General features: G+C 48.6%; 1 long non-coding RNA gene across 1 annotated transcript in view; it reads right to left on the bottom strand.

The window, feature by feature from the left end:
- Positions 1 to 1,255: 1,255 nt before the first annotated feature.
- The window catches only part of LOC134936811 (uncharacterized), a 310,505-nt gene continuing 283,931 nt past the window's right edge, over positions 1,256 to 27,829 (bottom strand). Inside the window, exon 4 of the long non-coding RNA XR_010180553.1 lies at positions 1,256 to 1,329. This is a non-coding gene — a long non-coding RNA (uncharacterized LOC134936811). The remainder of the gene's footprint in view (positions 1,330 to 27,829) is intronic.

Below are 27,829 nucleotides of genomic sequence, written 5' to 3'. Positions count from 1 at the left end.
ACTAGCAAGCCAGAAAAGGTCTTCCCTCCAGGATTATTTCCACTATGGTCCAGGCCAGGAGATGGTTACGTCAAAGCATTATCATCGTATCTGGAAAAAGTATGTTTCGTGGTGTGAAAGTAGAAAGGTGTCTCCCGTGGAATTTAGAATTGGTTGTTTTCTACTTTTTCTGCAAGCAGGAGTGGATATGGGCCTACGTTTAGGCTCCATCAAAGTGCAGATTTCGGCGCTATCTATTTTCTTCCAGAAACAACTTGCTATGTTGCTGAAAGTACAGACTTTCCTAAAAGGTGTTCTTCATATGCAATTGCCCTTCGTACCTCCCACGGCTCCGTGGGATCTCAATGTGGTTTTGTCCTTTCTTCAATCGGACTAGTTTGGTGGAATTGAAATTTCTTACCTGAAAGACTGTGATGTTAGTAGAATTGGCTTCTGCCCGACGTGTCTCTGAATTGGGGGCCTTATCCTGTAAGAGCCCTTATTTGATTTTTCATGAAGACAGGGCGGAACTCAGAACCCAACCTCAGTTTTTGCCAAAAGTGGTGTCAGCTTTTTACATGAATATGTAGTTCTGCAGCATCAGAGGTTAGAATGGCCATAGGCCTTACCAGTGGCCTTAATGGGCTGCACACAGGCCACCTTTTTGACATAGCTTATTACAACAATCCACGGCCCCTGACTCTGCTGTGGTGGTGCTCTTCTGCTCACAGCCATGGCAGACCCACATTATGGCCATAACACAAATGCAGTAGTTTGCAGGAATCTACCATGACCTGCAAACTTTCCTGATTAATACTGGAATCCTATAGAGGCAGGTGGGGCTGAGCATCTGCTCTCTGAGCTAAAGGTCAAGTGACCACTCAAGCCTGCACCTCAGACAGATTTCCTGAAGGCTACTGATGGCAATCCCAAGCCTAGACTTGAAGGAAGGAAGGAAGGAAGGAAGGAAGGAAGGAAGGAAGGAAGGAAGGAAGGAAGGCACATGAGTTCAAATACAAGGAAAAGACATAAGTTTTTTCCAAGTTAAAATGTTTACTTAACTGTTAACAATAACATAGATTGGAAAAATTTAACAAAATAGTGAGAAAAACATCACAACCTAAAAGCCTTCCACAAACTAAGCACAACTATAGGCCCAAATGGTATGAAAGTGAAGAACAGACGTCAACATCATCACTCTTTGTACAACCGGATGGTAAGACGTAGAAAATCATTTGATGGCTCTAGCTGTTGTTGCCTAGGACTTTATTATGCTCACCTGATAAGCACAGAGGAGAAGAAAAGGGCTTCAATTTTCTAAAGCAGCCTTGGACAGAGCAGCCAACAGACCTAGCAAGGAATATGAGTGGGTGGTTAGTGCAGGTGCAGCTGTTGCTAGGTGACAATCTTATTCCCTAAAACAAAGTTTGCAGATCATAAATTTCCAGAAACTATTGTTGGTTCATCTGGAGGTTTGCCACCCCGCAACAGATGGTGGGCAGACTACCACATACTTGTTGGTTACTCTGATAAAGTTAATCTTTTGTAGATCTATTGGTCTCCAATGATGCTTAACTCTGGCCCAGCAACAGGGGGTGACAAAGGGGACACCCGTACAGGGCCTCAAGGTCCAGGGGGGCCACAAGGATAAGGGCCGCAGTGCCAATATTGCTTTTTAAAGTGTTTGCTCCAATTGTCCAATGTAAGTTAGAAAACAATTAATAGTACCTGAAAACTCCCATCCCCACCCTCCTTTTACTCTTGTCAGTTGGTCCAGTCCCTGTGGTCCGTGCTGTATTGCTGACATTACACATGTCGCTGTGCTGGCGCTTCCCTGTCTGTCCATGACACCACCACCGAAGTGTCGGGTAGGCCAGCAGGACATCCGCCTGCCGGACTCACTGACAGTCTGAGTCAAAGGCTCCACACAGCCCTACCGATGAGCCCCTTTACATATAGGGGGTCATTCCGAGTTGATCGCTTGCTTGCTACTTTTAGCAGCCGTGCAAACGCATTGTCGCCGCCCACCGGGGAGTGTGTTTTCGCTTTGCAGAAGTGCAAACGCTTGTGCAGCAGAGCACCTGCAAATTCATTTTGTGCAAAACAAGACCATCCCTGTAGTTACTCTTCGAGTGCGTTGATTCTAACGCTGGAGGCACGGCTTTTGACGTCAAACACCCGCCCAGCGTTCACCCAGCCACGCCCGCGTTTTCCCAGACACGCCTGCGTTTTTCTAAGCACTCCCTGAAAACGGTCGGTTGACACCCAGAAACACCCATTTCATGTCAATCTTCCTGCGTTCGGCCGTGCGACTGAAAGCTTCGCTAGAACCTATGCAAAACCACAAAGGACTTTGTACCAATACGCCACGCATGTGCATTGCAGTGCATACACATGCGCAGATTACCCGTTTTTTTCACTGATCGCTGCGCTGCGAACAACCGCAGCTATCAATCAACTCGGAATGACCCCCATAGTATTTATGTGTGTATAATATGTATCTATATCAATACTCAAAATGAAGGACACTAATGCCGGATTATTGGAGGGAGGTGTGGAGGGGGAGGGGGGGGGGTGTTACTACTCACACAGAAGGGGCTAGGTTTCTGGAAGTCCTGCTACTGGGAGCAGGGGCTTTGTCATTCTGAGCAGGTGTGTGTGTGAGTTTGTGTGTCTGTGTATGTGTGTAGCGTTAGCCTATTATATGATGTATATAGATGCTTTATATCTGTAATGGGCAGGCTATAATGATGTTGCACTGTATACACCAGTACTTGTAAGCTCACCACTGTATACACCAGGCATGTATAAGCTCACCAGCGCCCGGACAGCTCCCACCCAGTCTGGGGGTAAAGGACACCAGTAGCCACCAGCAGCTGGCCAGAGGGGTGTGGGCATGGCCTGTGTGGCGTGTGGGAGGGTTGAGCACAGGACTCCTCTCGTCCGCCGGCACACAGCCACTGCAACCCCAGCACCACCCCCTCCTCCTTCCGGTCACCACACTGCTCACCCCACACAGGGTCTCACCCCTTCCTGCTGGACTGATTCACCACTGAGTGATGTAGGACCATGTGAGTGGTTTATGCATCCATTTCCTGGTTACTGCTGCTACTTGTTGCCATGTCCCGAAATTGCAAGTAACCTGAGGTTGCAGCCAGCAACGGACTGGGGCTCTAAATCGGCCCTGGCATTTGTGAGCGCACATGCTCGTCTCGGAGGCGCGCCGCCACGATGTACGGGGGGCGCCGTGAGTCGTGGGGGCATGGACTCATAGCACGCCCCCGTTACTATGGCGACGCTTGCTGGGGCGTAGGCGCGCCACGAGTCCGGGGGCGTGGGCTCGCGGCACCCCCCCATTTCCATGGAGACCGGTGGGGGTGGCTGAAGCAAATAGCTGGAGGCTGCGCCGCGCAGGGCCTTCCCAGCTCTCTGAGGGACCGGAGCGGCCCACCTGCCCATAGCCCCTTCTGGCATATGCCGGATGGCCAGTCCGGCCCTGGTTGCAGTATAATGTATGGAAGAGGTGGTGCAGAGTATATGGAGGAGAGGGTGTTCTGTATATAGGGGGCAGTATATGGAAGAGAATAGGGTGTGTGTGTGTGTGTGTGTGTGTGTGTGTGTGTGTGTGTGTGTGTGTGTGTGTGTGTGTCCTGAACGGAGCTTGTTATACATGTCAACTGCCACACCAAAAATCTACACCTACCCCTTCTTTTTAAGTAATTAGCATCAGGCTGTAACATCGCCCTGTAGTATAACTTTCACTTTCACACAAGGTAGTAATTTGGTTTGTGGGTCTGCCTCTAGCGGCCACCAGCACACATAACAGAAGTGAGGTCCAACTTTCTCTTTTATTATATAGGATATATGTGTGTGTGTGTGTGTGTGTGTGTGTGTATAAAGGGCCATGGTGGAATTCCCGGGAATAAAGCAGTGTTATTCCCGGGTTGAATACCAGGTCAGTAGCAGCGTGAACGGTTTCCCGGGTCAATGCGACCCGGGACCCATTCACTACATAGAGAGAGTCGGTGTGGAGATCCGCCCCCGCTGCCGGCTCCGCCCCTGCTGCCAGTCCACTCCCCCCGCCGATATGGCTATTTGCCAGGTCGGTTAGCCTGCTCATGGGGTCCAATGTCGGATCCCCCACGGGAAAGACCAGTTTCCAATTCCCGGGTGGGATCCGGCATTGGCGGTGTGAAAGGGGTATATATGCGTAAATTCTATCTGTCTATCTATCTATCTATCTATCTATCTATCTATCTATCTGTGGCGTAACTACCATGGTGCAGGGGATGCGGCTGCTATGGGTCCCAGGTTGTCCAGCTCCCCCTTCACCCAGTCACGCTGCACCGCACTATGAACTGCCTCGGACACTGACTACATAGTGCAGGAAGACATCTGCTGGGCACTAGGACCCAGTGGCGTAACATAGAGATGATCTCAGCCTGAAGAGCCTGTGCATGGATTGGGCGGGGCAGGAAGAGCCCTCAGACAGCAGCATGCCATGCACGTTGTCTCAGACAGCAGGAACCAGGAAGTGCCAGCTGCCAACGGAGGTGAGAAAATACAGAGAGAGCCTGGTAAGGGACACAGGGGTCTATGGGCCTAATTCAGAGTTGATCGCAGCAGCAAATTTGTTAGCAGTTGGGCAAAACCATGTGCACTGCAGGGGGGGGGGGGGGGGGAGGCAGATATAACGTGCAGAGAGAGTAGATTTCGGTGGGGTGTGTTCAAACTGAAATCTAAATTACAGTGTAAAAATAATGTGGACAGTATTTACCCTGCACAGAAACAAATAACCCACCCAAATCTAACTCTCTCTGCACATGTTATATCTGCCACACCTGCAGTGTACATGGTTTTGCCCTACTGCTAACAAATTTGCTGCTGCGATCAACTCTGAATTACCCCCATGTACTAAGCCTTGGATGGAGATAAAGTCGCTGGAGATAAAACACCAGCCCAGGGTCGGACTGGCCCACAGGGGTACCAGGGAAACCACCGGTAGGCCCCACTGCCTGAGGGCCCACTCCTTCCTCTAGGGCAGTGATTTCCAAACTTTTTTGAATCATAGCGCCCTAGAATATCAGAATTTTTTTCATGGCACCCCTAGGCCAAAAATTTCTTATTGGGAAATTTAGAAAGAAATATTACATTAAGTAGATCGCGTTTATATGTCATTCTTAGGGTCAGTTGTGTGGTGAGGGACAAGATTTGCTTCTGTTTGCCCACATATTTTATGACTGACAGCCACCAGCACTGGTTTTGCCTATTATATTAACCATGAATAATTTGTATTGGTCCTGGACCACCAACCCAGGGCACCCCTGCAAGTGTCCCGAGGCACCCCAGGGAGCCATGGCACACAGTTTGGGAACCTCTGCTCTAGGGATCAGGTTCCAGACTGTGCACTTGTATTATACATAGTAGATATGTTGCATTACACTGAACTAAACTATTGTGTATTTCAAGCCTCTGTAGAGGCTGGCCACACCCCCTTTGTAGGCTGGCCACACCCCTAAGTATGGGCCCCTTTAACTGCATTCCCCCGGTGGGCCCTTCATGTCCCAGACCGACACTGCACCAGCCAATCGGCTCCTAACTGCTATGTTACAGGCTGTGTTTGAAAAATGACAGTTAGGAGCCGATTGGCTGGTACTTTATCTCCAGCGACTTTATCTCCATCCAAAGCTTAGTAAATAGACCCCACAGACTGCTACTGGGGATGGGACAAGGAAATAGCGAGAGTCAGGGCAGTCATAGTAGAGAGACTGGGGATGGGATGGAGCAGTCAGAGCTGGGGGAAGTAATGGAACAGAGACAGAGAGAGCTGGGGGAATGATGGGACAGAGAGACAGTCAGAGAAAGCTGGATGAGTGATGGAACAGAGAGACAGTCAGACAGAGCTGGGGGAGTGATGGGACAGAGAGTTTGTGGAGTCAGGACACAGACTGCTGCTGACAGAGATAAAGGGCGGGATGTACTAAACAGAAAATGTGGTAAACTCCGTTTACCACATTTTCCTAATGTACAAACCCCCGGCCGGCAGGTCAGCGCAGCGGAGGGGTTCGCCAGCTTTGGCTGCCGATACCCCATAGAAGCCTATGGGCTTCTCTCTGCAGCGCTGTGTGAGGGATCTAATCGGATCCCTCCCAGTATGCCCATGCCCGCCCCCATCACCCCACGCATGCACAGACTGACTTCGGGGCTGAATCCTGGAAGTCAGGCTGCTGCTGCACATCGCAGAGGACAGCTCTTATCGGAAGAGCTATCCTCCGCAATGCTGATCGCATATTTAAGAACATATGTGATCAGCATCGTGGTGATGGGCATCATGTGCTTTAGTACATCCCGCCCAGAGAGAGCTGGGTGAGTGGAGAGACAGAGGGAGCTGTGGGTGTGATGAGAGAGTCAGAGAGAGTTGGTGGAGTCTGGACACAGAGGCTGCTCTTGACAGAGATAGAGAGAGCTGGGGGTGTGATGGAACAGAGAGAGACAGCCAGAGATAGCTGGGGGAGTGATGGGACAGAGAGACAGCCAGAAAGCGCTAGGGGAGTGATGGGACAGAGATATAGTCAGAGAGAGCTGGGTGACTGATGGGAAAGAGAGACAGTCAGAGAGAGCTGGAGGAATGATGGGACAGAGAGACAGTCACAGAGATCTGGTGTAGTCACAGGACACAGAGACTGCCACTGAGGATTGGACAGAGAGACAGTAAGAGCTGCGGGAGCCACAGCACAGAGTGACCACATCTGGGGATTGAACAGAAAAAGCCAGGGGATAGGCAGGTTTTTGTAATAGGGCGTGGTGCGGTTTGACAGTGCCAGTGGGATCCCTATTATTGTGTATTGTGTTCCGGTTTTTAATTTTTGGAAATATAGCAACGCTACCCCTCCCACTGGGAGGAGGCTTGGATGTCCAGCATGGTAGGCAGCACTGCAGCAGAGCCAGATTAACAGGTGGGCAGGTTTGTGCAGGATCGGACTGGCGAGGCGGGGCTCCTGTGAAATGCATAGTGTACCTCAGGGGAGGGGGAGTTAGGGTTAGGCACCACCAGGGGGAGGTTAGGTTTATGCACTAAGAGGGGAGGGTTTGGGTTAGGCTGCGGGGATAGTTGGCCTTGTCGGGATTTCAACTATTGTGTTACCGGCGTCTGTATTTTGACCGTATGCTGGCAAATCATACTAACTTCTTCACAGCAGAGAACCAATCACCACTGGCTACATGAAGTTTCCACCCATGCCGCCCTCCCACATAACAACGTGACTGCAGTGCACCCTGCCTGCACACTATATAATTGCCTCTAATAACACAAGAGGACTGACATGAATATTATAGGGGGCTCTCTCCCAGAATATATTACATTACCCACAGCACAAGGGGCTGATATACAGGTGAACCAGCAGCACTAGGCATGCCCACGTCAGCAGAGTGCTGTGGAGAGAAGTGTCTCTGTAGAAACTGAAGAGGGGGAGGGGGTCTTCCAAAGCTTTGCTGTGGGGCTCACAAATTTTTAGTTACACCCCTGCAAACTATACTATTTTTTTTAAGCCACCCTCTGCTTTAAAAGGAGGCGGTCAACGGGGAGTTGCAGGGTGGGGGCTTAGATATCGGCCTCAAGATTTCTGTGCTGGCCCTGGCTTTACCAACACATGATCAGAGGACCAATGAGCGGTGTGTATTATGGCTTGTAGCGACATATCTTCTACTGCTGTACTAGTGGCGGTCGTATTCCGGAAGGAGTGTGACAAATAGTGAAATGTCAATGTCACAGCTTTTCATAGCTGCAGCTATGCATACTCTAATTGTAGAAAGTCCGGCAGGCTGAAGGTGTGTACACACGGTAAGATTTTTTCTTTCTATATACTCAAAATCGCAAGAAAAGTTAGTGCAGATCACAAGGTGAAAGTCACCTTGCGATCCCGATGCGATACCGATGCGCGGTCCCGTGAGGTCAGTATCGTAAGCCTAGATAGACTGTGCAGGCAAGTCAATTTTGACTATCTAGTATAAAAGTATAGCCAAAAATTGACACTCAGCCAAAATTGTACATAGGGCCTAATACAGACCTGATCGCTAGGGTGCGTTTTTTGCATCCCTGCGATCAGGTAGTCGCCGCCTACAGGGGGAGGGGGAAATCGCTGTGCAGCGGTCGGAGCGCATGTGCAGGAGAGCTGCACAAACAGAAGTTTGTGCAGTCTCTGCACAGACCAGGACTTATTTATTTATTTATTAACAGTATCTTATATAGCGCAGCATATTCTGTTCCGCTTTACAATTAGAACAACAGTAATAGAACAAAACTGGGTAAAAACAGACAGACATAGAGGTAGGAAGGCCCTGCTCGCAAGCTTACAATCTATAGGGAAACAGGCATAAATACACAAGGATAGATGCTATCTATTGCATAATGGTCCACCAGATTGCTAGGTTCTTAATGGGTTGTATGATGATACCCCGCAATGTTGGCCAAGTGTCAAGAGGGTGTGAGAGTAAAGAAAGACAAAATATGTGATGTTATGTATACTGTACTACAGAGAGGATGTAATTAGATAGGGAAGCACTGAAGGTTATGTGGGTGGGTCTGGAATTTGATAGGCTTGTCTGAAGAGGTGAGTTTTCAGGGAACATTTAAAGGTTTGGAGACTAGAGGCGAGTCTTACTGTGCGTGGGAGGGCATTCCACAGAGTGGGTGAAGCCCGGATAAAGTCCTGTAATTTTGAGTGTGAACAAGTAATGCGTGTGGATGAGAGACGTAGATCTTGTGCAGAGCGGAGAGGTCGGGTAGGGAGATATTTTGAGATGAGTGAAGAGATATATGTTGGTGCAGTTTGGTTAATAGCATTGTATGTCAGTAAAAGTATTTTATATTTAAAACGGTAGAATACCGGTAACCAATGGATGGACTGACAGAGCGGATCTGCAGACGATGAACGTCTAGCGAGGAAGATTAGCCTCGCAGCTGCATTCAAAATGGATTGTAGTGGTGAGAGCCCATGTTTGGGAAGACCGGTCAGGAGACTATTACAATAATCAATGCGGGAGATAATGAGAGCATGGATTAGAGTTTTTGCTGTGTCTTGTGTAAGATATGGTCGTATTTTGGATATGTTTCTTAGATGTATGTAACATGATCTTGAGATAGATTGAATGTAGACTTACTCTTCCAGTGCTATGATCGGGGCCAGAGCTGACGTCAGAATCCCTCCCTTCAAACGCCTGGTTCCTACTGCGTTTCTCTGGACACTCCTTAAAAACCGTCAATTGTCACCCACAAACGGCCTCTTCCTGTCAGTCACCTTACGATCGGCTGTGCGATCACTTTTCTCGCACATCCCGTCGCTGCCCGCCGATCCACGTCGCTGTCGACCGATGTGCCTGCGCATTGCGGTGCATGCACATGCGCAGTTTAGACCTGATCGCAGGTCTGAATTAGCCCAATAGTCAGAACTGCAAGCACAGTCATCTAGGCTTGTGATACTGACTTAAGGGGGGTACTCACGGGAGAGATGTGTGCTGAGCGATCTTAACACAGACCGCTCAGCACACATCTCTCACCCCGCTCAGCACAGCGCGATGTGCTGAGCGAGGGGGAAAGCCGACGGGGGGCCGCTCACTTCACACAACGGTGAAGTGAGCGACCCGCTAGATTGAGCCTGCATGCAGCTCAATCTAGCATCGGCGATAGCGATGCGCGGGGCCGCGCATTGCTATCGCTGGAGGGCATACACACGGCAGATCCGTGCTTAAAATCTAAGCAATCTAGCAAGATTGCTTAGATTTTAAGTACGGATCTCTCCGTGTGTACCCCCCTTAAGTCCCTATCGCACAGTGAGAATCGGGGTTAGCCCGAATCTCTCCATATGTACACACCTTGAGAGTTTACAGCAAGTAATAAATAGCTGTGAAGCTTCACCTCCTAGTGGAGTAGTAAGTATCAATTATGAGGCAAGGAAAGTTACTAAGGGGTCTTGGATTTATCTCGTCTTTGCTTATATTGCACTCATCTAAAAGATTTCAAAGGATCACATTTTGGATAGGTAATATGAAGTAAGGCTCGCCTGGCACACATGCCCACTAAGGCCATAGCTAGTAGTAATGATGTAAATTTCCTTGCTGTAAAGATGCTGTCTAAACTTCTAAGGAAGCTAAGATGGTTTGTACAGGTTCTTTATTCCATGCACTGGAAAAGAATATTTTAGTAGGTCTTGCTAGGGAAAAGTCCTCTAAGTAAGCGATTGTAAGGATTGTCTTCAGTTAGCCTTGGTGGTAACAATGCAGGAGCTGAACCATAATAGTCAGTTGTGGCTGAGCCAGGAAATTCAAAGGCACGTGAAGGAAATACGTAAGATGATCTTGTATTAGTGGTAGTATGCCATGCATTACGTACTCTAATTATGGCAGAATATGTTCCTTCTGTCCCCTCATTGAAACATTGATGACTACTGTAGAAGATAACCTTTAGACTGTTAGTAGCCCAACGATATCACTGTCCATATGCCTGTGGTGACTCGTCCCAGAGATCCTAAATTCCCTGAAAGCAGTCTTTGGACAGTCCCAGTGGAATATTGGCCCTTTGCATTAGCTATTTTTTTAAACTGATTTTACCTTAACATCTTGTCACATTTCATTCTTATCCCCACATGTGAACATAATGAGGAGTAGATTTTTAGAGCAAATAGTGCAAGTACCCCGTGGAAGTCCTGTAGCCGTTTAAAATGTGGCTCTGTCCATCGTCCAATCAGAGCTCATGGACTGGCAGTGGCGGCTCCTGATTGGCTGCCAGCCCGTGATCTTTATTTGGCTCACAAGCCGGTGCAATATTTTAAAGATGGGAAATAGTGAGGTGCAGGAGAGAGACGTGTTGTGCTCTCCTCCCCTCAGACACGGATAGCAGCAGTGGTAGCAACAGCAGTAGAAGAGGGGTGAGTACTACTAGCGGTAGAATGTGTAACTGGCACATCTGGGGCATTGTGTATCTGGCACTACTGAGGGCATTGTGTATCTTGCACTTCTAGGGGCATTGTGTATCTGCCACTATACTGGGGGCATTATGTATACATGGCACTACTTGGGGGCATTTTGTGTATATAGGGCACTTCTGAGGGCATTATGTGTATATATGGCATTACTGGTAAATTATGTGTATATATGGCCTTATTGGGTGCATTCAGGGCCAGCCCAACGTATACGCAAGGTACGAAAATGCGTAGAGTGCCAGACTGAAGAGGGCGCTGCATCCCTGTGGTGGGTCCCGGAGCTGCAGCTGATCAGCAGAGTACAGCACAGACACTGTCCCCACCGTGCTGCTCCCTGGATGTGGAGGTGGTCGGTCTGCAACAAACATGGAGCATTGTCCCTCAGCTAGCCGCCAGCACTAATCCCAGCCGGACAACTTTGTGGATAGACACCATACCCGGCTGTGGGGATGCTATATGGGAAGAGCACTGTGAGGCCAGGGATCCACACTGCATGCATCCCTGGTGTCCGAGAGACAAAGCTGGGCCAGAGTAGCCAGTGAGTGTGTGCCTGAAAGGAGCAAGGACCTGGAGGGAGTGTGCAGGAAGCAGGGACCGCAGCATGGGGTGTGTGTGTGTATAGGGAGCAAGGACTACAGGTCGTGTGTGTAGGGACTGCAGGGAGGCTGTGTGCAGGGAGTAGGGAACAAGGACTGAGGAGAGTGTGTAGAAAACAGGCACTCCAGGGTGGAGTGTGTGTGTTGTGAGCAGGGACTACAAGGAGGGGAGCAGGGACCACAGGGTTGTCACCCTCTATCTCCCTGTCACCCCATTCTCAGTCGCCCACTATTTCTCATACGTCCTAGAGGATGCTGGGGTCCACTTCAGTACCATGGGGTATAGACGGTTCCGCAGGAGCCATGGGCACTTTAAGACTTTTCAAGGGTGTGAACTGGCTCCTCCCTCTATGCCCCTCCTCCAGACCTCAGTTTAGAAAATGTGCCCAGGCAGACTGGATGCACTCCAGGGGAGCTCTACTGAGTTTCTCTGAAAAGACTTATGTTAGGTTTTTTATTTTCAGGGAGAACTGCTGGCAACAGTCTCCCTGCTTCGTGGGACTGAGGGGGCAGAAGTAGGAACCAACTTCCTGAATAGTTTCATGGCTCTGCTTCTGGCTGACAGGACACCATTAGCTCCTGAAGGGAACTGAACGCTAGCTGCGGCTATGTGCTCACTCCCACAGCCCGCCGTCACCCCCCTTACAGAGCCAGAAGTCAGAAGACAGGTTAGTGTAATAAGAAATCTTCAGACATCGTGACGGCTAAAAGGTACCGCGCAGCGGGCGGGAATGCTGCGCGCCATGCTACCCACACATACACAGACACTGCAGGGTGCAGGGCGTGGGGGGAGGGGGGGCGCCCTGGGCAGCATGAAACCTAGAAACTGGCAAAAATAGAGGGCATATGATGCCGAGGCACAGCCCTACCCCCGCCAGTATAAATATTGGTATAAAAAACTCTGAGGAGAAACGCGCCATTGCGGGGTCGGGGCTTCCACCTCAGTCAGCCAGCACACTGCTCAGCGCCAATTTCTCCCTCCAGGCTGCAGAGAAGAACGCTGGTCCTCCTCCACTGCTGAACCAAGTATCAGGGTGCAAAACAGGGGGGGGCACAGTGAATTTGGTGCTATATATTATTGTGAATATCATTATAAAAGCGCTACAGGTCTGTGGGCATTTTGTGTTTCACAGACAAGTTATTACTGGCGCTGGGTTGTGAACTGGCAAATCCTGTCTGTGTCCTTCTGATAGATTTTACTGTGGGTCTGTCCCCTATAAGTTCCGGAGTGTCTGTGGTGTGGTTGTGCACGTGTGTGACATGTCTGAGGCAGGGGGCTCATCCCCTGAGGGAGCCATTTTAGGGACACAGAGTTGTAATGTGGTGGCGCTGCCGGCACACCACGAGCCTGAATGGGTGAAAGAATTACGTGATAGTGTGAATCATATCAGTAAGAGATTGGATAAGTCTGAGTCTCATGCAGAGAGCTGGAGAAAATCAGTGGAAGATGTGATTTTTCATAGTTCTGCCTTTTCATCCACAGGCGACCCCTCTGGGTCACATAAGAGACCATTTGCCAAATAGTACATACTGATACCGACATGGACTCTGATTCCTGTGTCGACGATAGTGATTCCAGGGGGATAGATCCTAAATTGGCAAACAGCATTCAAAACATGATTGTTGCTATAAAGGAAGTTTTAGAAGTTATGGAAGCCCCTCCTGTACCTCAGAAGAAGGCTTATTTTTATAAAGAAAGAAAAATTTATGTAACTTTCCCTCCTTCTCATGAGCTAAATACTCTATTTGAGGGAGTTTGGGTAAACCCTGAAAATAAATTTCAGATTCCCAAAAGGATTCAGGTTGCTTATCCTTTCCCGGCAGAGGACAAGAAAAGATGGGAGTCACCCCCTGTATTAGACAGTGCCCTGTCAAGGTTAACTAAAAAGGTGATTCTCCCTACACTTGGGACGGCTTCACCGAAGGAGCCGGCAGACCGCAAGTTGAAAACTACGTTAAAATCTATTTATGTGGCCAGTGGTACGTTGCTCAGGCCCACCATTGCTTGCGCGTGGGTGGGTAGGGCTATCGAAAAATGGTCAGATAACTTGTCATCGGAAATTGACACGATAGATAGAGACAAGATACTCCTAACGTTAGGTCATATCAAAGACGCAGCTGTATACATGCTAGAAGCCATGAGAGATATTGGACTCTTGGGTTCAAAAGCCGCTACCATGGCAGTATCAGCTCGGAGGGCGTTGTGGATTTGCCAGTGGAATGCTGGTGCAGATTCCAAAAGAAATATGGAGGCTCTCCCGTATGGCCTTGTTTGGAGATGGGCTGGATGCGTTAGACTCTGCGGCTACCGCAGGTAAGTCGACATTCTTGCCTTATGCTCCTGCACCGGCGAAAAAGACACATCACTCTCACATGCAGTCCTTTCGGCCCAACAAATACAAAAAGGCCAAAGGTTCCCCCTTCTTTGCAGGTAAAAGAAGGGGAAGGGGAAAGAAATCAGCAGCGTCTCCAGGATCCCAGGAGCAGAAATCAACCCCTACTTCTGCCAAATCTGCAGCATGACGCTGGGGCTCCCTTGCGGGAGTCCGCTCGGGTGGGAGCACTTCTGAAACTTTTCAGTCAGATCTGGGCTCAATCTGGCCTGGACCCATGGGTTTTGCAAATAGTGTCCCATGGATACAAGCTGGAGTTTCAAGACGTCCCCCCATGCCGATTTTTCATATCGACCTTACCAGCTTCTCTTCCAGACAGAGAAGTAGTAAAGGCTGCAATTCAGAAATTATGTCAGGATCAAGTCATTGTCCTGGTACTCTTGTCACAGCAGGGAGAAGGTTTTTATTCAAGCCTTTTCGTAGTTCCGAAGCCGGACGGCTCGGTCAGACCAATTTTAAACCTGAAAAATCTGAATCTCTACCTCAAAAGGTTCAAGTTCAAGATGGAATCTCTGAGGGCAGTGATTTCTTGTCTGGAGGAAGGGGACTTCATGGTGTCAGTAGACATAAAAGATGCTTACTTGCATGTTCCCATTTATCCTCCTAACCAAGCTTATCTGAGATTCACAGTAAAGGATTGCCATTACCAGTTCCAGACGTTGCCGTTCGGGCTCTCCATGGCACCAAGGGTTTTCACCAAGGTGATGGCAGAGATGATGGTCCTCCATCGACAACAAGGAGTCAATATAATTCCTGACCTGGACGATCTCCTGATAAAAGCGAAATCCGGGGAACGGTTGGTGCAGAACATTGCACTCTCCCTGTCAGTACTCCAACAACACGGTTGGATCATGAATTTTCCGAAGTCACAATTGGAACCGACGACAAGATTGTCCTTTCTGGGGATGATACTGGACACAGAAGTACAGAGAGTATTTCTTCCAGTAGAAAAGGCTCTGGAAATCCAGAGAATGGTCAAACAGATTTTGAAACCAACAAGAGTGTCAATACATCAATGCATTCGGTTGTTGGGGAAGATGGTGGCGGCCTACGAGGCCATACAGTTTGGCCGATTCCATGCCACAGTATTCCAGTGGGACCTGTTGGACAAGTGGTCCGGATCCCACCTACACATGCACCGGAAGATAATCCTGTCCTGCAAAGCCAGGATTTCGTTCCTGTGGTGGCTACACAGTTCTCACCTACTAGAGGGACGCAGGTTCGGGATTCAGGACTGGGTCCTAGTAACCACGGATGCAAGTCTCCGAGGATGGGGAGCAGTCACACAGGGGGAAAGCTTCCACGGAAAATGGTCAAGTCAGGAAACCTGCCTTCACATAAACGTTCTGGAATTGAGAGCCATTTACAACGGCCTTCTACAAGCGGTACATCTTCTTCAAGATCAACCCGTGCAGATCCATTCGGACAATGTAACAGCAATCGCGTACATAAACCGTCAAGGCGGAACGAAAAGCAGAGCGGCAATGGCAGAGGTGACAAAGATCCTCCTCTGGGCAGAAAGGCATGCAAGAGCTCTGTCAGCAATTTTCATTCCGGGAGTGGACAACTGGGAAGCAGACTTCCTCAGCAGACATGATCTCCATCCAGGAGAATGGGGCCTCCACCAAGAAGTCTTCACAGAGGTGACAAGTCTTTGGGGAGTTCCTCAAGTAGACATGATGGCATCTCGTCTCAACAAGAAGCTTCAGAGATATTGTTCCAGGTTGAGAGAACCTCAAGCAATAGCAGTGGATGCACTGGTGACCCAGTGGGTGTTTCGGTCAGTATATGTTTTCCCTCCACTTCCACTGATACCAAAAGTTCTCAAAATCATAAGAAGAACAAGGGTTCGAGCAATCCTCATTGCCCCAGACTGGCCAAGGAGGGCTTGGTATCCAGATCTTCAGGAGTTGCTTATAGAAGATCCTCGGCCTCTTCCTCCTCGTGAGGACCTGCTGCAGCAGGGGCCGTGTGTGTATCAAGACTTACCGAGGCTACGTTTGACAGCATGGCTGTTGAGCGCCGGATCATAGCCCGAAAAGGTATTCCCAAGGAAGTTATCCCCACTCTTATTCAGGCCAGGAAAGGAGTAACGTCTAAACATTACCACCGTATTTGGAGAAAATATGTGTCTTGGTGTGAATCCAAGAATGCTCCTACGGAGGAGTTTCAGTTGGGACGTTTTCTCCATTTTCTGCAGGCTGGTGTGGATGCGGGCCTAAGATTGGGTTCAATCAAGGTCCAGATTTCGGTCTTATCAGTTTTCTTTCAAAAACAATTGGCCTTCCTTCCAGAAGTTCAGACGTTCGTGAAAGGAGTGCTGCACATCCAGCCTCCATTTGTGCCTCCAGTGGCACCAGGGGATCTTAATGTGGTGTTGCAGTTCCTTCAATCGGATTGGTTTGAACCTCTACAGGAGATAGAATTGAAGTTTCTCACTTGGAAAGTGGTGATGCTTTTGGCCTTGGCATCCGCAAGGCGGGTGTCTGAGTTGGGGGCCTTGTCTCACAAGAGCCCTTACCTGATCTTCCATGAAGATAGGGCAGAGTTGAGAACTCGCCAACATTTTCTTCCGAAGGTGGTTTCGTCTTTCTATATGAACCAACCTATTGTGGTGCCAGTGGCTACTGACACTTTCACTGAGTCAAAGTCTCTTGATGTGGTTAGAGGTTTGAAAATTTATGTCGCAAGAACAGCTCGGATAAGGAAAACAGAGGCTCTGTTTGTCCTGTATGCTCCCAACAAGATTGGGTGTCCTGCGTCTAAGCAGACTATTGCGCGCTGGATCGATTGGGTGTCCTGCTTCTAAGCAGACTATTGCGCGCTGGATCAGAGGGACGATTCAGCACGCTCATTCCACGGCAGGATTGCCAGTACCGAATTCGGTAAATGCCCACTCCACTAGAAATGTGGGCTCATCCTGGTCGGTTGCCCGGGGGGTCTCGGCTTTACAACTTTGCCGAGCAGCTACTTGGTCAGTGTCAAACACGTTTGCTAAATTTTACAAGTTTGACAACTTGGCCGATGAGGACCTCAAGTTTGGTCAATCGGTGCTGCAGGGTCATCCGCACTCTCCCGCCCGTGCTGGAGCTTTGGTATAACCCCATGGTACTGAAGTGGATCCCAGCATCCTCTAGGACGTATGAGAAAATAGGATTTTAATACCTACCGGTAAATCCTTTTCTCCTAGTCCGTAGAGAATGCTGGGCACCTGACCCAGTGCGTACTTTACCTGCAGTTGTTATTTTGTAGTTCCACTAATGTTGTGTTACGATTATTTCAGCATGTTGCTGCAATTGTTCATGCCCGTTGGCGTGTGTTATGTTGAATGCCATGTTGTGCTGCATGGTTGAGGTGTGAGCTGGTATGAATCTCACCGTTGAGTTAAAAGTAAATCCTTTCCTCGAAATGTCCGTCTCCCTGGGCACAGTTCCTATACTGAGGTCTGGAGGAGGGGCATAGAGGGAGGAGCCAGTTCACACCCTTGAAAAGTCTTAAAGTGCCCATGGCTCCTGCGGAACCGTCTGTACCCCATGGTACTGAAGTGGAACCCAGCATCCTCTACGGACTAGGAGAAAAGGAATTACAGGTAGGTATTAAAATCCTATTTTCCCTGTCACCCCTGCCTCAGTCACCCGCTATCTCCCTGTCACCTCTGCCTCACCAGTCACCACTATCTACCTGTCACCCATGCCTCCACTATCACCCACTATCTGTCATCCCTGCCTCCCCAGTTACCTACTATATCCCTATACCCTTGGGGGTACAATTATGTGACCACGCCATTTTCTTGTGAGACCACATCCATTTTTGCGGTGAAGGCGCGCTCTCCATTTAAGAAGTTTATCCCACCAAAGGGTGGCAAAATTTATATTTACTTACCCAAAAAAATATGCTCAGGCCGGCCCTGGGGGCATTATGTGTATATTTGGCACTTCTGGGGCATTATGTGTATTTATGGGACTACTGGGGGAATTGTGTGTATATATGGCACTACTGGGGGCTTCTTTCTGCAAAGATGCAAAGCGTCTTTCTCTGGCTTATAAGCAAGAAGCAAGCAACCCGTTTGCACAGCCTGCAGTCACAGGGGGTCCACTCACCATGCAGTTTCAATCTGGACCATTCATCCATCGGGGAAATCCACCGGAGCAAACATAATGGAGAAACCAGCGGGCATTGTTACTGCCAGGACACCGCGCTGCCCTCTAATCATCCAGTAGCAACACCGGTCCTGCCAAAGACTGGGTTACTCCACACAGAAGGCCCCGAACGGGATTACCCTGTTAAAACCACACTGCCTACTGGTACGTTGCTGACATATTTTCAATATTATCATATTTTACTTTTACCATTTTCATATATACTGTAATTTTTTCAACTTCCTAAAGAATTTTGTATGTCACCTCATACCTGCATCTAAATATATACATAAAAAAAAAAATATATATATATATATATATATATATATATATATTTCCCATTCGTTTTAAAAGAGGCACTATATACGCAAAGAATTTTTTTAGAGCACTTTATCAGTGGCAACAAATTTTTATACAGTGTTACTATTTCACTACCAAATTGTATTAATATGATCAAAATGTTTCATCTATTCTTTTACCTATCTTATATTTATGTATTACCCAGCGCTTCCAACACCCTACACCAGTGGTTCTCAAATGTTTTTTGAATCACGGCGCCCTAGACCATCAGAATTATTTTCACGGCACCCCTAGACCTATACAGGTTGAGTATCCCATATCCAAATATTCCGAAATATGGAATATTCCGAAATACGGACTTTTATGAGTGAGACTGAGATACTGAAACCTTTGTTTTTTGATGGCTCATTGTACACACACTTTGTTTAATACACAAAGTTATTAAAAATATTGTATTAAATGACCTTCAGGCTGTGTGTATAAGGTGTATATGAAACATAAATGAATTGTGTGAATGTAGACACACTTTGTTTAATGCACAAAGTTATAAAAAATATTGTCTAAAATTACCTTCAGGCAGTGTGTATAAGGTGTATATGTAACATAAATGCATTCTGTGCTTATATTTAGGTCCCATCACCATGATATCTCATTATGGTATGCAATTATTCCAAAATACGGAAAAATCCGATATCCAAAATACCTCTGGTCCCAAACATTTTGGATAAGGGATACTCAACCTGTAGTTTATTATTGAGAAATGTAAAAAGAAATATTAGTAAAAAAAGTAAATTGTGTTTATATGTCATCCTTAGGTACTATTGTGTTACTTGTTTTTGATTGCTCATATATTTTATGATTGTCAACCACCAGCACTGGTTTTGCCTATTACATTCACCATAAATAATTTGAATTGGTCCTGGACCACCAATCCAAGGCACCCAGTTTACTTTGCACAGACTACAGTTTACTACCATTGCTCTAAAGGGCCGTACTGACGGGGAGATTTCCCCAGAGATGTGTGCTGAGTGGTCTAGCACAGACCGCTCAGCACGCATCTCGCCCCCCACTCAGCACAGCGCGATGTGCTGAGCGAGGGGATGGATGGACACGGGGGCCGCTCATTTCACCCAGCGGTGAAATGTGCGACCTGCTAGATTGTGCCTGCATGCAGGCCAATCTAGGACCGGCAATAGCGAAGCGCATGACCGCACAATACTGTCGCCGGCACTCCTACACACGGAGCGATGTTCAGCTAATTTCTAAACAATTTAGTCAGACTGCTTAGAAATTAGCTGACCATCGCTCCGTGTGTACCCCCCTTAACTAGCAGACTATTATCTTTCTATTTAGCATGCACCATACCTCCAAGTACCAATGTAACATTTAGTGCAGGGGGAGCACCAGAAAACAGACATCAACTGTTATATTCAAAAGCCTTCAAGGCATTGTTAGCTTATTACATCTTAATTATCATCTGTAATGTTTGATTAGCCAACACATATTCATCATAACTTTCTCCTTAAACGTCTATCATATCTCTCATATGTCTTTATATGTGTTCCTAGCATAGTCAGAGTTTCAGTCTGTTTCCAGTATTGTGCTTTGCTACAAACCAAAAAATAGACTGTATCAATATTTTATGTCTGTTGTGAATAATTTATGTTCTAAACTACAATTGTCCTGCAGGTCAGATATTGTCCCTCTGTGCTCCCTTAATATCTATTGCAAGAAAAGTTGGACAGTGCAGATAGAGAAATAAATGTAAATATATAATTAGTTAGTTCTGGTATCACTGAGGGCCTGTAAGTATCAGTCATGGGGGTAAATTTACTAAGATGGGAGTTATATTTAAGATTGGATATTGCCCATAGCAACCAATCAGATTACAGGTATTATCTTCTAGAAGGTGCTAGATAAATGAGAAGTAGAATCTAATTGGTTGCTATGGGCAACATCCCATCTCAAATAGAACTCCCATCTTTGTAAATTTACCCCATGGACACTGCCTCTATAGACATGGGTGCTAATAGTGCCACAATTCTTTCTCATCATGTGATAACGTTCATTAAGATCTTACAACTAAAAACTGTGTTGCACGTTGAGAATTAAACAATATCTGACATGATGTTTATCATTTCTCTGACGTCCTAGTGGATGCTGGGAACTCCGTAAGGACCATGGGGAATAGACGGGCTCCGCAGGAGACTGGGCACTCTAAAAGAAAGATTTGGTACTATCTGGTGTGCACTGGCTCCTCCCACTATGACCCTCCTCCAGACCTCAGTTAGATTTCTGTGCCCGGCCGAGCTGGATGCACACTAGGGGCTCTCCTGAGCTCCTAGAAAGAAAGTTTATTTTAGGTTTTTTATTTTACAGTGAGACCTGCTGGCAACAGGCTCACTGCATCGAGGGACTAAGGGGAGAAGAAGCGAACCTACCTGCTTGCAGCTAGCTTGGGCTTCTTAGGCTACTGGACACCATTAGCTCCAGAGGGATCGACCGCATGGAACTGGCCTTGGTGTTCGTTCCCGGAGCCGCGCCGCCGTCCTCCTTACAGAGCCAGAAGCAAGAAGAGGTCCGGAAAATCGGCGGCAGAAGACTTCGGTCTTCACCAAGGTAGCGCACAGCACTGCAGCTGTGCGCCATTGCTCCTCATGCACACTTCACACTCCGGTCACTGAGGGTGCAGGGCGCTGGGGGGGGCGCCCTGAGGGCAATATATGACACATTGGCTGGCAAATCTACATCATATATAGTCCTAGAGGCTATATAGATGTAAAATTACCCCTGCCAGTATTCCAGAAAAAGCAGGAGAAAGTCAGTTGAAAAAGGGGCGGGGCTTCTCCCTCAGCACACTGGCGCCATTTTCTCTTCACAGTGCAGCTGGAAGACAGCTCCCCAGGCTCTCCCCTGTAGTTTTCAGGCTCAAAGGGTTAAAAAGAGAGGGGGGGCACAAAATTTAGGCGCAATATTGTATATACAAGCAGCTATTGGGAAAAATTCACTCAATATAGTGTTAATCCCAAAATTATATAGCGCTCTGGTGTGTGCTGGCATACTCTTTCTCTGTCTCCCCAAAGGGCTGTGTGGGGTCCTGTCCTCAGTCAGAGCATTCCCTGTGTGTGTGTGTGTGTGTGTGGTGTGTCGGTACGGCTGTGTCGACACGTTTGATGAGGAGGCTTATGTGATGGCAGAGCAGATGCCGATAAATGTGATGTCGCCCCCTGTGGGGCCGACACCAGAGTGGATGGATAGGTGGAAGGTATAAACCGACAGTGTCAACTCCTTACATAAAAGGCTGGATGACGTAACAGCTATGGGACAGCCGGCTTCTCAGCCCGCGCCTGCCCAGGCGTCTCAAAGGCCATCAGGGGCTCAAAAACGCCCGCTCCCTCAGATGGCAGACACAGATGTCGACACGGAGTCTGACTCCAGTGTCGACGAGGTTGAGACATATACACAATCCACTAGGAACATCCGTTACATGATCCCGGCAATAAAAAATGTGTTACACATTTCTGACATTAACCCAAGTACCACTAAAAAAGGGTTTTATGTTTGGGGAGAAAAAGCAGGCAGTGTTTTGTTCCCCCATCAAATGAGTGAATGAAGTGTGAAAAAGCGTGGGTTCCCCCGATAAGAAACTGGTAATTTCTAAAAAGTTACTGATGGCGTACCCTTTCCCGCCAGAGGATAAGTTACGCTGGGAGATATCCCCTAGGGTGGATAAGGCGCTCACACGTTTGTCAAAAAAGGTGGCACTGCCGTCTTAGGATACGGCCACTTTGAAGGTACCTGCTCAGGGCCGGTGCTAGGGTGTTCGGCGCCCTCCTGCAAACTATAAATTTGCGCCCTCCCATACTTTACAAAGGGACAGCGCCGCTGAATAAAAGGATGTGGTCCAGGGCTGTTTCTAGCCAATTTGGCTCCCAGTGCGAGATTTCAAAATGCGCCCCCCCCATTTACATTTAAAAAAAGCCCCCCCCCCTAGCTATAAAAAGAAAAAGCATGGGCGCGCTCCCGGCAAGGGGGCGTGGCCTCATTGATATGGGCGTGGTCTCATCTGACATCATCACGGCCACCACAGGGGGAAAAAACAAACATCAAAAGTCCCCATTTTACACATTACGGCAGGCAAGAGTCCCCATTTTACACAGTGCGGCAGGCAAGAGTCCCCATTTTACACAGTGCGGCAGGCAAGTGTCCCCATTTTACACAGTGCGGCAGGCAAGTGTCCCCATTTTACACAGTGCGGCAGGCAAGTGTCCCCATTTTACACAGTACAGCAGGCAAGAGTCCCCATTTTACACATTACGCAGGCGAGAGTCCCCATTTTACACAGTACGGCAGGCAAGAGTCCCCATTTTACACATTACGCAGGCGAGAGTCCCCATTTTACACATTACGCAGGCGAGAGTCCTCATTTTACACAGTACGGCAGGCAAGTGTCCCCATTTTACACATTACGCAGGCGAGAGTCCCCATTTTACACATTACGCAGGCAAGAGTCCCCATTTTACACATTACAGTAGGCAAGAGTCCCCATTTTGCACAGTACATCAGGCAAGTGCCCCCATTGTAGACATTACGCAGGCGAGAGTCCCCAGTTTACACATTACACAGGCAAGTGTCCCCATTTTACACATTATGCAAGCGAGAGTCCCCATTTTATACATTACACAGGCAAGTGTCCCTATTTTACACATTACGCAGGCGAGAGTCCCCATTTTACACATTACGCAGGCACGTGTCCCCATTTTATACAGTACGGCAAGCAGGTGTCCCCATTTTATACAGTACGGCAGGCAAGTGTCAAGTTGATAGGGAGGGAGAGGGAGGAGGGGAGAGAGAGACTACTTACATTTGAAGAGGATCTTCCCGCTCCTCTGTGGTACTGCAGTCTTCTGGTTCCGTGTAGCTCCGCCCCCTTTTCGCCCGTGAAGCTCGCCCCCTTTCGACCGTGAAGCTCCGCCCCCTTCGTTTGATCAGTTAGGGCAGGATGTACTCAGCTGCCTTCACTGCGCTCCCTTTGACATTCTCCATGGTAACAGTTCTCCTCCCCCAGCCAGCGCTGCCATACGCTCCCTGTTGTTTTGTCCCTGGGCTTACCCTTGCTGGTATTACACTTGGTCCGCAGCGGCAACTCAGGTCTCAGCGTCGCTGATGCCGCGCTCCCCCTTTGCTATTTCTTGTGCATGCGCACATGCCACAGCTTGGGATGTCTGAGTGGCCGCGGCGGAAAAGAGGCGGAGCAAGTATAATTCCAGCGAGGGGAGGCCCGGGGAGAAAACAATGGGTAGCGTATGTTAGCGCCGCCTGGGGAGGAGAACTGTTCCCGTAGAGAATGTCAAAGGGAGAGGAGAGGAGGCTTTAATCTGCCGGCGCCGCTGCCTGTCATACAGTGACAGGCACAGCAGCCGGTAGCAGGGGGGGACAGGACGGCGCAGCAGCGGGGATGCAGTACAGGGAAAGCGCCTCTCCTCCCTGGCGCCTACCTGCATTGCATCCCTTTGCTGAGCGGGTAGCGCCGGGCCTGTACCTGCTGATAAAAAGCAGGAGGCTATCCTGAAGTCTGTATTTACACACTCAGGTACTAGACTGAGACCTGCAGATAGTGCTGCTGCAGCGTGGTCTGTAACCCTGTCAAACAGGGATACTGTTTTGCGAACATAAGACGTCGTCTTATATATGAGGGATGCACAGAGGGATATTTTGCCGGCTGGCATCCAGAATGAATGCAATGTCCATTCTGTCAGGAGGGTATTAGAGACCCGACACTGGACAGGTGATGCTGACTTTAAAAGGCACATAGAGCCTTATAAGGGTGAGGAATTGTTTGGGGATGGTCTCAGGGACCTCGTATCCACAGCAACAGCTGGGAAGAAATTTTTTTACCTCAGGTTTCCTCACAGCCTAAGAAAGCACTGTATTATCAGGTACAGTCCTTTCGGCTTCAGAAAAGCAAGCGGGTCAAAGGCGCTTCCTTTCTGCACAGAGACGAGGGAAGAGGGAAAAAGCTGCACCAGTCAGCCAGTTCCCAGAATCAAAATTCTTCCCCCGCTTCCTCTGAGTCCACCGCATGAAGCGGGGGCTCCACAGGCGTAGCCAGGTACGGTGGGGGGCCGCCTCAAAAATTTTAGCGATCAGTGGGCTCGCTCACAGGTGGATCCCTGGATCCTTCAAGTAGTATCTCAGGGGTACAAGCTGGAATTCGAGGCGTCTCCCCCCCGCCGTTTCCTCAAATCTGCCTTGCCGACAACTCCCTCAGGCAGGGAGGCTGTGCTAGAGGCAATTCACAAGCTGTATTCCCAGCAGGTGATAGTCAAGGTGCCCCTACTTCAACAAGGACGGGGTTACTATTCCACACTGTTTGTGGTACCGAAACCGGACGGTTCGGTGAGACCCATTTTAAAATTGAAATCCTTGAATACATACATAAAAAAATTCAAGTTCAAGATGGAATCGCTCAGGGCGGTTATTGCAAGCCTGGAGGAGGGGGATTACATGGTATCCCTGGACATCAAGGATGCTTACCTACATGTCCCCATTTACCATCCTCACCAGGAGTACCTCAGATTTGTGGTACAGGATTGCCATTACCAATTCCAAACACTGCCGTTTGGACTGTCCACGGCACCGAGGGTCTTTACCAAGGTAATGGCAGAAATTATGATACTCCTTCGAAAAAAGGGAGTTTTAATTATCTTGTACTTGGACGATCTCCTTATAAAGGCAAGGTCCAAGGAGCAGTTGTTGGTCGGAGTAGCACTATCTCGGGAAGTGCTACAACAGCACGGATGGATTCTATACATTCCAAAGTCACAGCTGGTTCCTACCACACGCCTACTGTTCCTGGGGATGGTTCTGGACACAGAACAGAAAAAAGTGTTTCTCCCGCAGGAGAAAGCCAAGGAGCTGTCATCTCTAGTCAGAGACCTCCTGAAACCAAAACAGGTATCGGTGCATCACTGCACACGAGTCCTGGGAAAAATGGTAGCTTCTTACGAAGCAAAATTCCATTCGGCAGGTTCCATGCAAGAACCTTTCAGTTGGACCTCTTGGACAAGTGGTCGGGATCGCATCTTCAGATGCATCGGCTGATAACCCTGTCTCCAAGGACCAGGGTATCTCTACTGTGGTGGCTGCAGAGTGCTCATCTTCAAGAGGGCCGCAGATTCGGCATACAGGACTGGGTCCTGGTAACCACGGATGCCAGCCTTCGAGGCTGGGGGGCATTCACACAGGGAAGAAATTTCCAAGGACTTTGGTCAAGTCAGGAGTCGTCCCTACACATAAATATTCTGGAACTGAGGGCCATTTACAATGCCCTAAGTCTGGCAAGGCCTCTGCTTCAAAACCAGCCGGTACTGATCCAATCAGACAACATCACGGCAGTCGCCCATGTAAACCGACAGGGCGGCACAAGAAGCAGGATGGCGATGGCAGAAGCCACAAGGATTCTCCGATGGGCGGAAAATCACGTCTTAGCACTGTCAGCAGTGTTCATTCCGGGAGTGGACAACTGGGAAGCAGACTTCCTCAGCAGACACGACCTACACCTGGGAGAGTGGGGACTTCATCCAGAAGTCTTCCAACTGTTGGTAAACCGTTGGGAAAGGCCACAGGTGGACATGATGGCGTCCCGCCTAAACAAAAAACTAGATATTGCGCCAGGTCAAGGGACCCTCAGGCAATAGCTGCGGACGCTCTAGTGACACCGTGGGTGTACCAGTCGGTTTATGTATTCCCTCCTCTGCCTCTCATACCAAAGGTACTGAGAATAATAAGAAAACGAGGAGTAAGAACGATACTCGTGGTTCCGGATGGGCCAAGAAGAGCTTGGTACCCAGAACTTCAAGAAATGATATCAGAGGACCCATGGCCTCTACCGCTCAGACAGGATCTGCTACAGCAGGGGCCCTGTCTGTTCCAAGACTTACCGTGGCTGCGTTTCACGGCATGGCGGTTGAATTCCGGATCCTAAAGGAAAAGGGCATTCCGGAAGAAGTCATTCCTACGCTGATAAAAGCCAGGAAAGAAATAACCACAAACCATTATCACCGTATTTGGCGAAAATATGTTGCGTGGTGTGAGGCCAGGAAGGCCCCAACAGAGGAATTTCAGCTGGGTCGTTTTCTGCACTTCCTACAGTCAGGGGTGACTATGGGCCTAAAATTGGGTTCCATTAAGGTCCAGATTTCGGCTCTGTCGATTTTCTTCCAGAAAGAACTGGCTTCACTGCCTGGAGTTCAGACATTTGTAAAGGGAGTGCTACATATTCAGCCCCCTTTTGTGCCTTCTGTGGCACCTTGGGATCTCAACGTGGTGTTGAGTTTCTTAAAATCGCATTGGTTTGAGCCACTTAAAACTGTGGATTTGAAATATCTCACGTGGAAAGTGGTCATGTTATTGGCCTTGGCTTCGGCCAGGCGTGTGTCAGAATTGGCGGCTTTGTCATGTAAAAGCCCTTATCTGATTTTCCATATGGATAGGGCAGAATTGAGGACTCGTCCCCAGTTTCTCCCTAAGGTGGTATCAGCTTTTCACTTGAACCAACCTATTGTAGTGCCTGCGGCTACTAGGGACTTGGAAGATTCCAAGTTACTGGACGTAGTCAGGGCCTTAAAAATTTATATTTCCAGGACGGCTGGAGTCAGGAAAACTGACTCGCTTTTTATCCTGTAGGCACCCAATAGGTGCTCCTGCTTCTAAGCAGACTATTGCTCGCTGAATTTGTAGCACAATTCAGCTGGAGCATTCTGCGGCTGGATTGCCGCATCCTAAATCAGTAAAAGCCCATTCCACGAGGAAAGTGGGCTCATCTTGGGCGGCTGCCCGAGGGGTCTCAGCTTTACAATTTTGCCGAGCTGCAACTTGGTCAGGGGCAAACACGTTTGCTAAATTCTACAAAATTGATACCCTGGCTGAGGAGGACCTTGAGTTCTCTCATTCGGTGCTGCAGAGTCATCTGCACTCTCCCGCCCGTTTGGGAGCTTTGGTATAATCCCCATGGTCCTTACGGAGTTCCCAGCATCCACTAGGACGTCAGAGAAAATAAGATTTTACTCACCGGTAAATCTATTTCTCGTAGTCCGTAGTGGATGCTGGGCGCCCATCCCAAGTGCGGATTGTCTGCAATACTTGTATGTAGTTATTGCCTAACTAAGGGTTATTGTTGAGCCATCTGTTGAGAGGCTCAGTTATATTTCATACTGTTAACTGGGTGTAGTATCACGAGTTATACGGTGTGATTGGTGTGGCTGGTATGAGTCTTACCCGGGATTCAAAATCCTTCCTTATTGTGTCAGCTCTTCCGGGCACAGTATCCTAACTGAGGTCTGGAGGAGGGTCATAGTGGGAGGAGCCAGTGCACACCAGATAGTACCTAATCTTTCTTTTAGAGTGCCCAGTCTCCTGCGGAGCCCGTCTATTCCCCATGGTCC

The sequence above is a fragment of the Pseudophryne corroboree genome, chromosome 6 (genome assembly GCF_028390025.1).
Source record: "Pseudophryne corroboree isolate aPseCor3 chromosome 6, aPseCor3.hap2, whole genome shotgun sequence".
Lineage (NCBI taxonomy): Eukaryota > Metazoa > Chordata > Amphibia > Anura > Myobatrachidae > Pseudophryne > Pseudophryne corroboree.
This window is presented reverse-complemented; position numbering and strand designations above follow the sequence as displayed.